The 13,870-nt window shown below is 49.1% G+C and overlaps 1 pseudogene; it reads left to right on the top strand.

Moving 5' to 3' along the window:
* The first annotated feature begins 847 nt into the window (after positions 1–847).
* LOC112481631 lies at positions 848–963 on the top strand (annotated as a pseudogene).
* Positions 964–13,870: the final 12,907 nt, after the last annotated feature.

Here is a 13,870-nt window from a genome sequence, read left to right as displayed (position 1 = left end):
GAAAATAGATACATCTCCACAGTGCACTTTGGGGCTGTGTGCTATGGACTCCAGGTTCCATGTGAGGTAGGACCTGGGTTATTTGACAGATCCGAGGGCATTTATAGTGGGACAGATGTACTTAACTTGCCTAGAGGTGGAAGTGGGTCGAGATAGGCATTGTGGTTTTCTGCCCAATGGGGATTCTCCCTCCTTCCTTGTCTTTCTTCCTTGTTCATCTGACAGGGAGGCTGACAAAGGCAGATATTTCCCTAGCTTTCCTTGTGGCCAACAGTGGTTAAATGATCCAGTTCTGGCCAGTGAGATGTAAATGGAACTCTCCTGGGACTTTTTGGAAGATACTTTACCCTCGATGAAAAAATGTCTTTCTCATTACCTTGGATGCTTCCTTACTTCCTACATTTGGAAGTGGTTAGGTGAAGATGGGATGTCTGGAGCGCAGCAGCCATCTTGTGCCTCTAGGAGAATTTAAGAGAATTGTATCATTGAGCCACTAGATCAGCCTTTAACCACCCACATCTAGCCTTCTTGTAGTGAGAGATAATTGAATGCTTTTTTAATTGAAGCCACTGCTAGTTGAATTTTTTGTTTCAGCCAATAGCTGCATTCCTAATGTTACAGGGGGTGTTTGAGCATGTTATCTGAGGGTATGGAGGATTGGCTGCCCCGTAGACATCCACAGGGGCTTGAATTTGCTCTACCTTACCTTTATGCCATTTTATTTTTTGTAATCTCTAAATCTAAAAAAAATAAATTGTGGGACGTGGTTCCATAGTGTAGTGGTTAGTACGTCTGCTTTACATACAGAAGGTCCTGGGTTCATACCCCAGTGGAGCCACGGTCCATGGTCTACGGCCATGCCACCCTGAACAAGCCTGATGTCTGATCTTGGAAGCTAAGCAGGGTCGGGCCTGGTTAGTACTTGGATAAGAGACCACCTAGGAAGACCAGGTGCTGTAGGCATAAATAATAATAAATTAAAAATAAGTAAGTAAGTAAATAAATAAATAAATTGTGAAATATATCGCTTATGCAAAAGAGTATTTAAAATATATGCATGTAGTCTAAAGAGCAATAATAAAATATACGTACCACATAAGTTATGGATTAGGACATTACCAAACCTTAGACACTCTCCATGTGCCCATCTTCCTTGCACCCCCCTTATCTGCAACGCTAACTACCATTCTTAATTTTGATAATCATTTTCTGCTGTTCTTTCTAGTTTGACCACCCATGTGTCTGGAAACAACATGAGGTTTAATTTTGCCCGTCTTTGAATTGTATATAAATGGAAGTACTATACACATTCTTTTGTAACTTCCTTCTTCTGTCCTATAAGTTCTATGTTACATTTTTGAGTTTTATGCACGTCAATGCATACAATAGAGGTTCTGTCGTTTTCACTGCTGTATGGTTTTTATTGTAGGATTAGCTTGCAGTTTCTGTGTTTATCCTACGATGACAGATACTTGGGATGCTTGCTGTTCTTTTGCCATTGCCAACAGGGCTGCTCTGGATGTTCTTTGCCTGCATCTCAGGGCGTACGTAGCGAGAACATGCCTTTGAGTGGAGTTGCTGGGTCGTGGGAATGCACACGCTACCTCTGTTCGGTTTCCAAAGTGGCGGCACCATGTACACTCCCACCAGCAGTGGCTGACAGCTGTGTTGATTACATCCTCACTGACATTTGGTCTTGGGCACGTTCCGTTCTAAATGGCCCTGTGGCCAAGCGGAGTTGACCTCTGACCTTTTTAGGTGCCCTGCCCCATTTGCCATTAATATCAGCGTTCAGACTTTAAATGATCATCCCAAAATCACTTTGGGGGTCCTGAAATTAGGCCATTGCCTCACTCATGGCCTTTCTTTTGGGGACCTACTGAATTTGAAGTACACAATAAGGGGAAAAACTGATTTGACGCTCAGCCATCAAAACCGCACCTGATTGACTTGGCCACATGTCAGCAGGAGCTTTTCTTGAAGGTCAACATCCAATTTCTCTTCCTCGGTTTTCTCTATGTATTTTGAATAATCGACTCCAAAGGTGGAGGCCAATTCCAGGATTCTCAGGTACGCATGCTGCGGGGAGACGAGGTGATTGGGACTGACGTGGGGCCGGCAAGATGGTCTGGAAGGAGGTGAGAAGGCTTCTCTGAGCTCTAGTCACTGACCTGGACAGGTCCCCTAGCCTCTCTGAACCTCAGTGTCACCTTTGATTAAAACAAGGGTGATAATGTAGAGTTATTATGGGGAAAGGGGCGTATAAGTCATTTAGCACAATGCTAGCATGCAGCAAGAGCTTAATAAATATTAGCGGCAACTATTGATAGCAGTTCTCATTTGAGGAGTGGTGTGTGGTTGAGAAAGTTCCATCATTGCTTTAATGTCATAAGTGTGCCCCTATAAAACCTTGAGATCTGTACAATCGTGCACCAATGAGAACAGAGCCAATGAGAAAAATAGAGTTGGGGCTGATGGCTTGAAATCTAGGGACACTTGTGACCAGATTGCAACAAAATCGATAACAATTCTAACAAACACTTGAGCACATGCAAACTTTCAGGGGCATTTACGCCCAGCCACACAGTCAAGTGCACAGTTCAGCTTTCACACAGAGGCTCCAGCTGCCACTAGAAATGAAGGTCCCAGACAGCACTGGCTTCTGATCGGGGCCATTTTCATCAACACTAGACATACGATCGAAAGTGTAGCCTTTGTCATTAATCCATTGTTTCAGGAGAGGTGGGAAAGCTTATCCATCTCAATGTGCCATGTCCTCACATTGCTTAATCCCATGACAGCAGAGGTCCTTGAAGCCACTAACCTGGCTACTACTTGTGACAAGGGAAAACACTTCTACAGACTTCCAGTGTTTTTCTTAAGTTCTTCAAATCATGCTGAAGATATTTCTTTCACTGTGTTCGCTCATTCCTGATCACACCGGTCCCTGACTCACCGTGGTCTGATTTAAAATTTTTGATGAGGCAAAAGTGAAACACATAATAAATTCCATGAGCTACTCAACACTTTATGACAAAATAGGCTTTGTGTTAGTTGATTTTGCCCAACCGTAGGCTAATGTCGGTGTTCTGAGCACGTTCAAGGCGGACGGGCTGAACTCTGATGTCCGGTAGTTTAAGTGTATGAAATGCATTTCTGACTTACGGTATTTTCAGTTTACGATGAGTTTATCTCATTGTAATTGAGAAGCATCTGCATTTAAAAATATTAGCGTGCTGGAAATCATATATCAGCACAATTTCCCTGTTATTTCAGCATCCTTTCCCTGTTATTTCAATCATGGACGAGGTAACCTGTGTCAAAGGAACCTGCCCTATTACAGCAAAACAAATTTGCCCTCTTTTTAGCTCTGATGTTCTAGAATAGGGTTGGCAAACTACAGCCCAGGGCCCAATCCGGCCCACTGCCTTTTCTTTTTCAATTAAGATTTTAATCTTTTGTTGTGGCAAGAAAACGTGTAACATAATATTTACCTTCTCAATCATTTTTAAGTGCACAGTTCAGTAGGGTTAACTATATTTGCATTATTGTGCCCACTGCCTGTTTTTATAAATAAATTTTGTCGGCACAGCTACGCCCATTTGTTTACATACTGTCTATGGCTGCTGTTTTGCTACAGTGTCAGAGTTAGGTATTTGTGACAGGGATCCTATGGCCCACAAAGCCCACAACGTTCACTATCTGGCTCTTGACAGAAATGTTTTCTGACCCCTATTCTGGAATTGTGAAAATAATCAGTTTCTTAGGTCCATGGCCTCTTCCTGCTCTGAGTTCCCAGAGCCCAGTATCAGTCATGAAAAAGCTCTGCTGCTGTAACAAAGAGGCTCTACAATACAGTGGGTAGTTGGCCTCAGTTTCTCCTTTGTGACTGCGGACAGACCAAATCTGAGGAGTCACTAATTGGAGCAGCTGTACTTCATCTGGCCACCTTTTTGTGGGTGGGCTTCCTTTTCTGAGTCACCATCCATCCCTGGTGCCACAGGAGACACAGGACACACAGGATGACACAAGTTATTGCCCAGGCCTTCACTGATTAGCCACGTCCTGACCTACGAGGTCACATTTCCCTGCTTCTGGCCCAGGCAGAGAGGGCCACCTTCCTGCCTCTGACACTTTTGTCTCTGGGGAACCACTGAGCTCAGACCTAACTAATTGGAAAATGATTCCTAAATCTGCCCCCCGATCCTCACTCCAAGTCGCCTCAGTGAAGCCTCCTCCCAAAGCTCACGCAGGTCAGTGTCCAGGTAGGTACCGAGGGTGACTCCTTTCCTGAGAGGGCAGGACGAGCACATTTCCAATTTGCTTTAGAAACATAAGAAAGTTTTATTCTAATGTAACAGGTATTCGTTGTCAAAAGATAACATAGCCCAATAGGACAAAATGAAAATTAAGAAAATGCCTCCCCTTGTCTTGTGCTTTATCTCTACTGCTCAGTTTAGTCTGCATTTTTCTGGTTGTCTTCTGTCCGTACACAACTGTATTCTTATGCAAAGCATGGCCCTATGGTTCTGCACTCTGCTTTCCTCCCCTGACACTAGGTAGAACTCAGACATTTCCCCACGTCGCATTCTAACATGCATCTGCCTCATTCTCTTTAGTGGCTATTTAATAGTCCCCCAATGGATACACTCCTATTTATTTAGAGTATAGACTTCCTGAAAGCCTAGTGCTAATGCCGTCTTCCTCCAGGAAGTCTTCCTTGATTTCTGCAGCACAAAATGGCCACTTCCTGCTCTAAACCCTTAGATCTCTGTCCCATTCTCAGGAGCTACATTAGTCAGAGTAAGGCTATGCTGCTGTAACAGAGATCTTGCATCACAGAGGCTCAAATAATGGAGAAGCTATTTTTCTCTTAGGTAATAGTTCTGATCGGTGGGAGAGCTCTGTCCCTGCCAGTTATTTTAGAACCTCGGTTCCGAGTCATTGCTCTGCCATCCCCTAGAGCACCCTGTTGTTTGCACTGCTAAAGCAGAGAGAGAATGTGGAAGAGGCCTGCCTGATGTCTTCAGCCCTGACCTGGGATATCCACTCACAGGCCATTGGTAAGAACTGTGCATGGCTCTGCCTACTGCCCAGGAGGCCTGGGTGTCTTCAGGATCTTGGAAGAAAGGAAGCAGGTTTTGGTGGACAACAGCTAGTTTTTGCCGTGGGCCTTGATGCCTTAACCTGATGTTTGGGCTCCATACGTTCACGTTTCCTGTCCTTGGGAGTGGGCAGGCTGAGAGAGAGGGTCCGGGGCTGGTCCATCTTCACGTCTTCCTTCCGTCTCAGGTAGCACCTGGCATGTGGTCGGTGCTTGGCAAGTGCGTGGTAATGCGGTTAGCCATCGGTTCAGAGTTGGTGGCCTCTGACCAGAATCCCTCACTCATTTGGCAGCTATCAATGTTTACTATGTGCCAAGCACTGATATGGGCCCCGCAGACCCAAAGACATGGTAATTCTGCCATCATCGTCATTATCCTTTCAGGTTTCTGGGAAAGGACATTCTCTTCCTGCCTCAGGGCCTTTGCATAGACTGTTCCTTCTTCCCGAAAACCCTTCCCCGCAGCTCTCCTCCTCACTTGTCTAGCCAGCCCCTACTTTGTCTCTTCATAAATGCCGCCTCCTCAAAAAAAATTTCTCTAACAGTTCCCTCTCCCGGACTAGGTTGGATCTCCCCATTATTCATACATTGTATTTTTCCTTTGTAAGTTTCATCATAACTGCATTGAAGTAAAAAGATGGTTTCTATATAAGATTTTATTTCAAGCCATTCCCTTATACAAGTTTGTAAGCTTCACGATGACAGGTACCTTTTTGTTTGCTCGGCCCTAGCAGAACACCTGACACAATAGGCACTTCTGTTTATACTTGTTAAATGTTTAATCAGTATTATTGCCAGTCCACAGATTAGGAAATTGAGGCTCAAAGAGTTTGAATAACTGGCCTAAGACCACACAGCTGGTGAGTTTGGGTACCGAGATTTCAGTCTGTCTGCCTCCAGAGCCCTTGCTTTCATAGCTTGAAGCAATTAGAATATCACGTGATGTGTGCTATAATAGGATATTAATAAGGTATGTTTAAGGGGTGGTGGGAGGGCAGAGGAGGGCGTGACTGACTCAGCCCGGGGGAGTGGATGGCTGCCTGGAGGAGGCAGTGACCTTGAAGACTTAGAAACTGTGGTAGTTTGAGTAGCTATAGCGACTGTGTGGGAGTGTGAAAGATGGAACCAAACGGGGGGCTGGCTGTGAAGGCCTTGCTTTAGGGTGTCAGGAAGTTGAGACTTAGTTGAGCTGATGGAAGCTCTCAGAGATTCATAAGCAGGAAAGCGACATGATCCAGTGCGTTCCCTTGAGCACCTCACCTTGGGTCAGGGCTGCAAACTGGCACTCACTGACCGAGGAGTTGGTTGGGTTCACTCAGCATCCCACAGTGGGCCTCGTGGCTGACCGTATTAGGATTTTAAGCCTGACTGCTGAGGCAAACGCCTCAAAGTGACCGTGGTCAATGAGGTTCCAACTAGACCCTCTGCTTCAAAATCCTTAGACGCTCCAGGAAGCTTTTGGAAATCTGGGGTGTGGGTGGCGGGGAAAGGGTTGGTTCTTTCCTGAGTGGCCCTTTTGGCCTGTACGCAGGGCTGCCATTCATTGTCCTGGGAACCTGTCTCACTGGGAGTCCCTGCACAGGGGCAAGAGAGGCTGGCCAGCAGAGCACCCCCTCAGCCCTGTCCACAGAGGCTCTGGACTTGCTTTGTCTTCCCAGAAAGGGCAGGAGTCGTTTGAACTGGGCCGTGGTCCAGATTTCCTGTCAGAGGCAACTGTGGGCAGTTAGGCCACACACGGATTTTGCAGTCAAGAGTCCACGGAAGCTCTAGATTACCTTCTCCTCAGCCCTGCCGGGGACCAGTTGCCAAGGACTGACTTCCTGTGCAGAGTTATTTTCCGCGATGGCCCTTTACTCTGGACGCCAGGCCTCCATGGCCGAGACTCTGTCAAGCAGGAGGGGTATGGCTGGCTCTCCTTTCAGGGGCAAATGCTGATGAATACGCTGGAGCTGGAGAGGGAAGCTTGCTTCTGGTGGGCATGGGGCTCCTGGAGACCGAAGGGCCCCATGGACAAGGACTAGCCCTGCGATGGCAGCGCCTCAAGGTCAAATAGCACCTCAAGGTCAAACAGCTCTTCACGATGTGGGGAGGGCTCTCCCGGACAAGCAGGAGTCTGGTGTAATTTGTTCTTCCTAAGAGCCTGCTCTCAGCTGGGACCTCTCTGCCTCTCGAGAACCAGGGACAGTCGACAGTTCTCCACAGAGTGGGTGATCTCTGAGATCTAAGCCCTCCCCACCATTTCCAAGTTCCCCAGAGGCCACCTGTGCATTTGGGGTTGCAGTTTCTCACAGCTGACTTCCCTCCTGAGTGGGATTAGCTCCAGGATGAAATGCTGTCCCTTCTCTGGTTTCCATGGTGACAAACTCCTCTCAGAGCACTGGAGACTTAGCTGACTTTACTGAAGACCTGTGGGAGGCTACATCGCACAGCGCAGACCTCCCGCTTCCATCTTGGTTTCCTAGGACGTGCTGGACGTCCCTCCCTTGTCATGCAGGACCCCTTCCCTCCGCCCCGAGGCCTTCCCTGTGGGAGCCAACACACAGCCTTACGTGTGCAAAGGTGACAGAGACTCAAACAGCTGTCAAAACATTTTTCTCAACAAAGTCATTTCTGTACCCCAGGGGAATTTTGGTACCGGCAGCTAGGATAAGACATTTTTTTCACCTGGTCATGCTGCTCCCAGCTGTGAAGTGAGCTGGAGTAAGTCATCACTCCCGTTTTACAGATGAGAAAACTGAGACTCAGAGGTGCCGTGACTCATTCAGGATCACCCAACCGGGTGAGTCGTGCCCTGGGACCCAGTCCCAGGCCCGCCGACTCCAATCCCAGTGCCCTCTCTGTGGGACCTCTGTCTTTCCAAAGCCTCTTTGCTGAGCGTGGTGCCCAGTTTGTATCCATGGTGAGCCCACTGGTGTGACCAGGGACCGCAGGTAACAGCAAAGTATTTGTTGACTCATTCAACAAATATATGAAAAAGAAAATGAGCCCACGCTCTGTGCTGGGCCCAGTGGTGACTAAGACAAAGAGAGACCGCCTGCCATTACGGAGCTGAGTCCAGTAGGGACACATGATGAGCACACACACATGTTTGTCTGTTCCTACAGTCAGGTGTGAGCATTGCTACGCCAATACGGGAGGGTCAAGGAGCTGAGGAGGAGCAGAGGTGGGGAGCTATCTCACAGTGGGGGTCAGGAAGGCCTCTTTGAGGGTGCCAGCCCTGCGGGTATCTGGGGGAAGAGGGCAGGCAAGTGCAAAGGTCTGAGCCTGGACAGTGCTGGGGGGTGTGGGGAATGGTGCAGAATTTGGGGTACAGCGAGCGAGGACAGGGCAGGGCGTAGGAAAGGCACTTCATCTGGGACCCCTGTGCTCGGGCCTGGCCACACGTTGGCACTGCTTGTGGACTCAGATGTACAGCAGAGATCGAGAACCACTGGTCTAGGGCCCTGCAGGCCACTGTGAGGATGTGGGTTTTATTCTAAATGTGACAAGAAGTCTTTGGAGGCCAGACAAGGAGGCAACACAATCTGATTTACTTTTCTAGGAGATCTCCCTGGTGGCTGGGTTGGAATGGAGGGAAGGGAGTGAGAAGGGAGAGGCAGGGAGGCCACAAGAAAGCTGCTGAAGAGGTTCAGGCACGGGACAGCAGTGGCTAATATTAAAATTGGTCTTAGTCAAGGTCCTTGGATGACCACAAGCTTCAAGGCTTACAACAACATGTGTTCTCCTACGGTTCTGGAGGTTAGAAGCCTAAATTCAAGGTGTCCACAGAGCTGTGTCCCTTCTGGAGGTCCCATTTCCTGTCGTTCCCACTTCTAGAGGCCGCCGCGTTCCTTGTCTCCTGGCCCTTCTTCCATCTTCAGAGCAGATCTCTCCAACCTCTGGTTCTGTTGTCACATCTTTTTTTTTTGACTTTGACCTTCCTGTCACCCTCTTTAAGGACCTTGTGGCTACATTGGACCCACCTAGATAATCCAAGATAATCCTCCCAGCCAAAGATCCTTAATCATATCTCCAAAGTCTCCTTTGCTGTGTAGGGTAACGTATTTTCAGAGTTTGGGTCTAGGACATGGACATCTTTGGGATCATTATTCAGCCGATCATAGTCAGGGTACTCTCTGGAGGGGTGGATGGACTGTGGTATGGGGTCTGGGGACTCTCTTTCTCCTTGGGGGCCCTCAGGTGTCTCCCTGCTTGGGCAAAGATGACCCTTGGCTTTTGTTCTCTACCTTCAGATGCTGTGCCAGCTCCAAAGGCCAGTGTGTTGGTCTCACCCCTGTTCCTGAGCGGTCCTTCAGGTGGGCAGAGGGGTTCTCTGTGGTTAACAGAATTGCCCTCTGCCCTAGGGGCACTGATGTTGTCCTGGTCTCTAACCGGAGGGCTGGGTTGACCAGATCACCCACTCCTACTGGATTGGTGTTTTCAAAATGTATTAGTTTCTTGTGGTTGCTGTAACAAACCACCACACATTTACTGGCTTAACAATGCCGACTTATTATCTTGCGGTTCTGGAAGTCAGGGTGCCATACAGTCTTTACCCACCTAAAATCAAGATGTCGGCAGGCCGTATTCTTTTCTGGAGGCTCTGGTGGGAGAACCTATTTCTGCTAATTCTGATGGTTGGCAGAATTCAGTTCCTCGGGGTTGTAGGAGTGAGGTCCCTGTTTTCTTGCCAGCTGTTCTCAGCTTCCCAAGGTCGCCGTGTTCCTTGGTTTGTGATTCCTCTTCTCCATCTTCAAAGCCAGCAATGGCACGTCTCTCTGACCCTTCCGTTGTTGCATCTTTCTGTGACCACAGCTGGGAAGGGTTCTCCAATTTAAGGACTTGTCATTACTTTGGATCTACCTGGATAATCCCGGATGATCTCCACATCTCAAGATCTGCAACCTTAATCACATCCGCAAAGTCCCTTCTGTCATTGAAAGTAACATATTTACAGGTTCTGAGTATTAAAGCAAGGACATCTTTGGGGACTATTTTTCTGCCTGCCACACCAGCTGATGGTAATAAAGATTGTAACGTAACTCACACTTATTAAGCATTTACTGCATGGCAGACTTCACGTTTAGTAACTCGCCGAATCCTCAGGCTGATCCTCTGAGGAAGATTCTGTTATTGTGCATGTTTTATATTGAGGACACTGAGGCACAGAGCAGATACGTCATGTTTGGGGTTGAATCATGTCTCCCAGAATTCCTATGTTGAAGTCTAAAACCCCTAGTACCTCAGTAGGGGACTGCAGTTGGAGAGAGGGTCTTATAGAGATGATCCAGGTACAATGAGGTCGTTAGGTGGGCCTTAATCCAGTACGACTGCTGTCCTTTTAAAAATGGGGAAATTTGGGGGTACACGTGCATGCAGAGGGGACGCCATGTGAACATGGAGACAGCCATGTATGGGCCAAGGCGAGAGGACAGAATAGCTTCCTCCCCGACTGCTTCAGAAGGAACCAGCCCTGCTAACGCTTCGACTTTGGACCTCTAGCCTCCAGAACTGTGTGACAATACCTCTTGGTTATTTTAGCCGCCCAGTCAGTGGGACCAGCAAACTAACAAAGTAACTTGTTATCAAACCCGGGTAGCTGTCCTTCCTGGGCTCTGACTGCTTTTCTCCTTGCTTCCACCTCCATTCTTCTCTTTTTTGGTCTCTTTGTCTCTGTCTCACTCCATCCTGATCTTTTCCTCTTTTCATGTTTTTTTCTCACTCACCGTTCCCCATCTCCCCACCGCTGTTCTCTCTGCCTTAGTCCATCTCTTCCCCTCCTTGCCTCTTCCTGGCCCTGCAGATCGAGAGAGGATGCCTCCCCTGCACCCCCCATCCCCCTCCTCCAACTCCCTCCAGCCACCGTTTCTCCCAGAGCACCCTCTGTAATCGCACCGCTGATGGTGAGAGTCCCAGGGTGTTGGCACTGGCTCCTCTTGGGGCCTGGGTGCAACAGCGCTGGGCTGGCAGCTGGCTGGCACTGAGGAGGCTGAGCACAGAGGCTTCCTTATGTGAGAGAGAAGGTCCCTGAGTTGTAAGAGGAGCCAAGCTGAACCCCCATCCCCACTGTACATCCCCCACCCTGGGGACTCTCTCCTTCTCCTTTGACCCTGCTGTGAACACAGGAGTCTCCAGTTAAGAGGCTGTCAGCCTGGCTGCCCCACTGGGCCTGGCTAGCGCTGGGCACCAGCAGCTGTTCTAGTAGCCACCATGACCTTGCCGCATTGACTCATTTTTCTGCTCCTGGTTCCTGGCTTCAGGGTCTTCGGAGCAGCCTTCCTGCCTGCCAGACCTCAGTCTTTAGGGTTTGACCTGCCCCCTCTGTTGTCCCTCATTCTGGGGGTCACCTGCTGCTCTGAGTGGGAAACTCTCCACTTCGTAAGCTCCAGGGGACTCTGGTAGTCTGGCCAGCCTCTGGTGTCCTTTAGAGTTGGGGGCGGGGACTGAGATGGAGACAGGGATGCAGGAATTCGGTGAAGGCTGCCGAGAGGGAACTCTGGAGAATGGTGAGCAGTGGGCATTTTGGAGGTGTCTGCCCAGCTCAGTCCCCCTTCTCCAGGACCTTCCCCACCTACAGTTGTGGTCACTACCAGCAGCCATGTTTTCCTGGGCAGACTCGCCCTTCCTTGGCTTTGCCAACTGACCACTAGGGATTGACACCTGACCTGAGGTTGAGCCAATCAGCTTCTCTCTCCTGGAAATTGAGAGGACCCCACAAGGCAGGGCAGGCTCCATAGGGCTGGATACAGGGCAGGGCCTGGAGGACTTTAGTTGGGTCTATGTTCAGAGAAGCTGAGAAGAGAGATGTGGGAGCCGAGGCAGCCGGGGAGAGACTGCCCTGGCTTCTGATGGCCCCCTTCTCCCTGCCCTTCCTGTGTCTGGGTTCAGCGAGACACTTTTGTATCTTTCTATGTTAACGAGCTTCCACTCCTAAGCTCGTGAGTGGGTTCTGCCTTTTCCAACCACACAGCCTCAAGATAGAGCTTTTTAAAAATGCAAATTAGGTCACAGTGCTCTGCAGCTTGGATCCCTCCAGTGACTTCCCAGAGCCCCCAGTATAGCTTCTCAGACCTGCCCCAGCCTGGCCTGAGGCTGCATGACCCAGCCCTGCCCAGTCCTCCAGCTTTCCCTCCTGCTGTTCCCTCAGGACCCACTGGCCCCGGGCCCTCTAGCCTCTTTGCTGTCGCTCCAGCCTCCAAGCACATTCCCACCCCAGGACCTTTGCACTTGATTTTCTTCTCCTCGGGATGCTCTCCCCTGGGTCCTTAAATGGCTAGCTCGTCCTCATCAGGTTGCAGCTGGAATGTCTTCTCATCAGAGAGAAGGCCCTGATCACCCTGTCCAAGAAGCCTCGCTCATCCAGGCACCCAATCAGAGTACCATTCCGCACATCACCATCTGTGGTTTACTTATTTGTTCACTTGTTTACAGTCTGTCTCCTCTGCTGGAACTTCATGTGTCATTCACCACTGACTCTTCAGTGCTTTGAACAGTGCCTGACGCACAGTAGGTGCTTAATGAAGATTTGTTGATTGAATGCAAAAAATGGTGAAAGTGTTGCATGTTAGATCACCTGGAAACCTCCTCTCATTCTCTCCACCCAGGACCTTCCTCTTACCCATTAGCGGCTCTGACCCAGCAGATGATAGTTCTAAAGGTTCCCAGGTGGCGGGTGCAGACCAGGCTACGTGGAGGTGGCGGGTGCAGCTGAGATGGCTCAGTTCCTCCTGGGCTGACCTTAGCTCCCCTCTGAGTTGACGTGCACTCTGTCCTCTGAGACAGTATCTGTTCTTTCTACTACGTGCCGTGGGGATGATCCCCCCAGGAGGGTCCCCTATTTTATTATAGACCTTCAGGAAGAGATTATGGTTTAGATTCCCCAAGATGGGGGCTTTGGGCTGGGGAAGGGTCTTGTGTCTGAAAACAACCCCCTTCTTCAATAAGCTGGTAAAGGACACTATTTCACGTGAGGGTGACCTGCTTCCGTCTGTCCCTCTATGCTTTGTTTTTTAAAAATTCATTGTATTTATTAGCTATGCCGTTATACAATATCCCTCGACATATTTCATGCTGTAAAGAGACAGCCCCTGCCATCAAGCTGAACGCCGCAGCTGACAACACTGGGTGTCTCGCGTGCACACGCACATGCTCACCGCTCCCACAAGCACGCTCACTGTTGTCAAGTGCACAGACGTCACAGGCTGGTGGGAGCAGCCCTGGGGATGGAAGATCCAGGCTGTCGCTGGCTGTAGCTCCCCTCTCCTTTCTGGAAAAATGATTGTAAACACCAAATTATCTATGCGAATGGGGAAGAGGCAGCACGAGCAGATGAGTCCAGGGTCCTAGTTGCCTTCCTCCCAAACAGAAGAGGCTGGCCAGCAACTGGTCCTGGTGGGTGGGAGCTCTGCAAACTTTCTTTTCCTTTCTTGTCTGCTGGTGGAGGTGCTAATGAGTGCCAACCCACAGAGAGGGGGAAACAAGAAGCCCGAATAATCCACTCCATGAATAATCAGCCCTGAATACTTGAGAATTGACTTGTAATTGCAGTTGGCTGAGCCAGGAGATGCTGACGCTGGAAGAACAGGCAGATGAGAACTGTAGGGTCTGGAAAGAGGGCTCAGGATCTGAGACTGATGTCTGGCCAAGCAACTTGGGGATTAAGGGAATTTTTTTTTTTTTTACTACAGTTTTAAAGCACCAGGGCAGAGGGCTAACAACATAAGAGAAGGCAGGAGGGGAGGAGACATGTATCCAGGAAGGAGCAATATTTCTGTCCAGACAGTAAAC

Source organism: Pteropus alecto, unplaced genomic scaffold, assembly GCF_000325575.1.
Source record: "Pteropus alecto unplaced genomic scaffold, ASM32557v1 scaffold44, whole genome shotgun sequence".
Taxonomy (NCBI): domain Eukaryota; kingdom Metazoa; phylum Chordata; class Mammalia; order Chiroptera; family Pteropodidae; genus Pteropus; species Pteropus alecto.
Note: the sequence above shows the minus strand (reverse complement) of the source record. Positions and strands in the feature narration are given on the sequence as shown.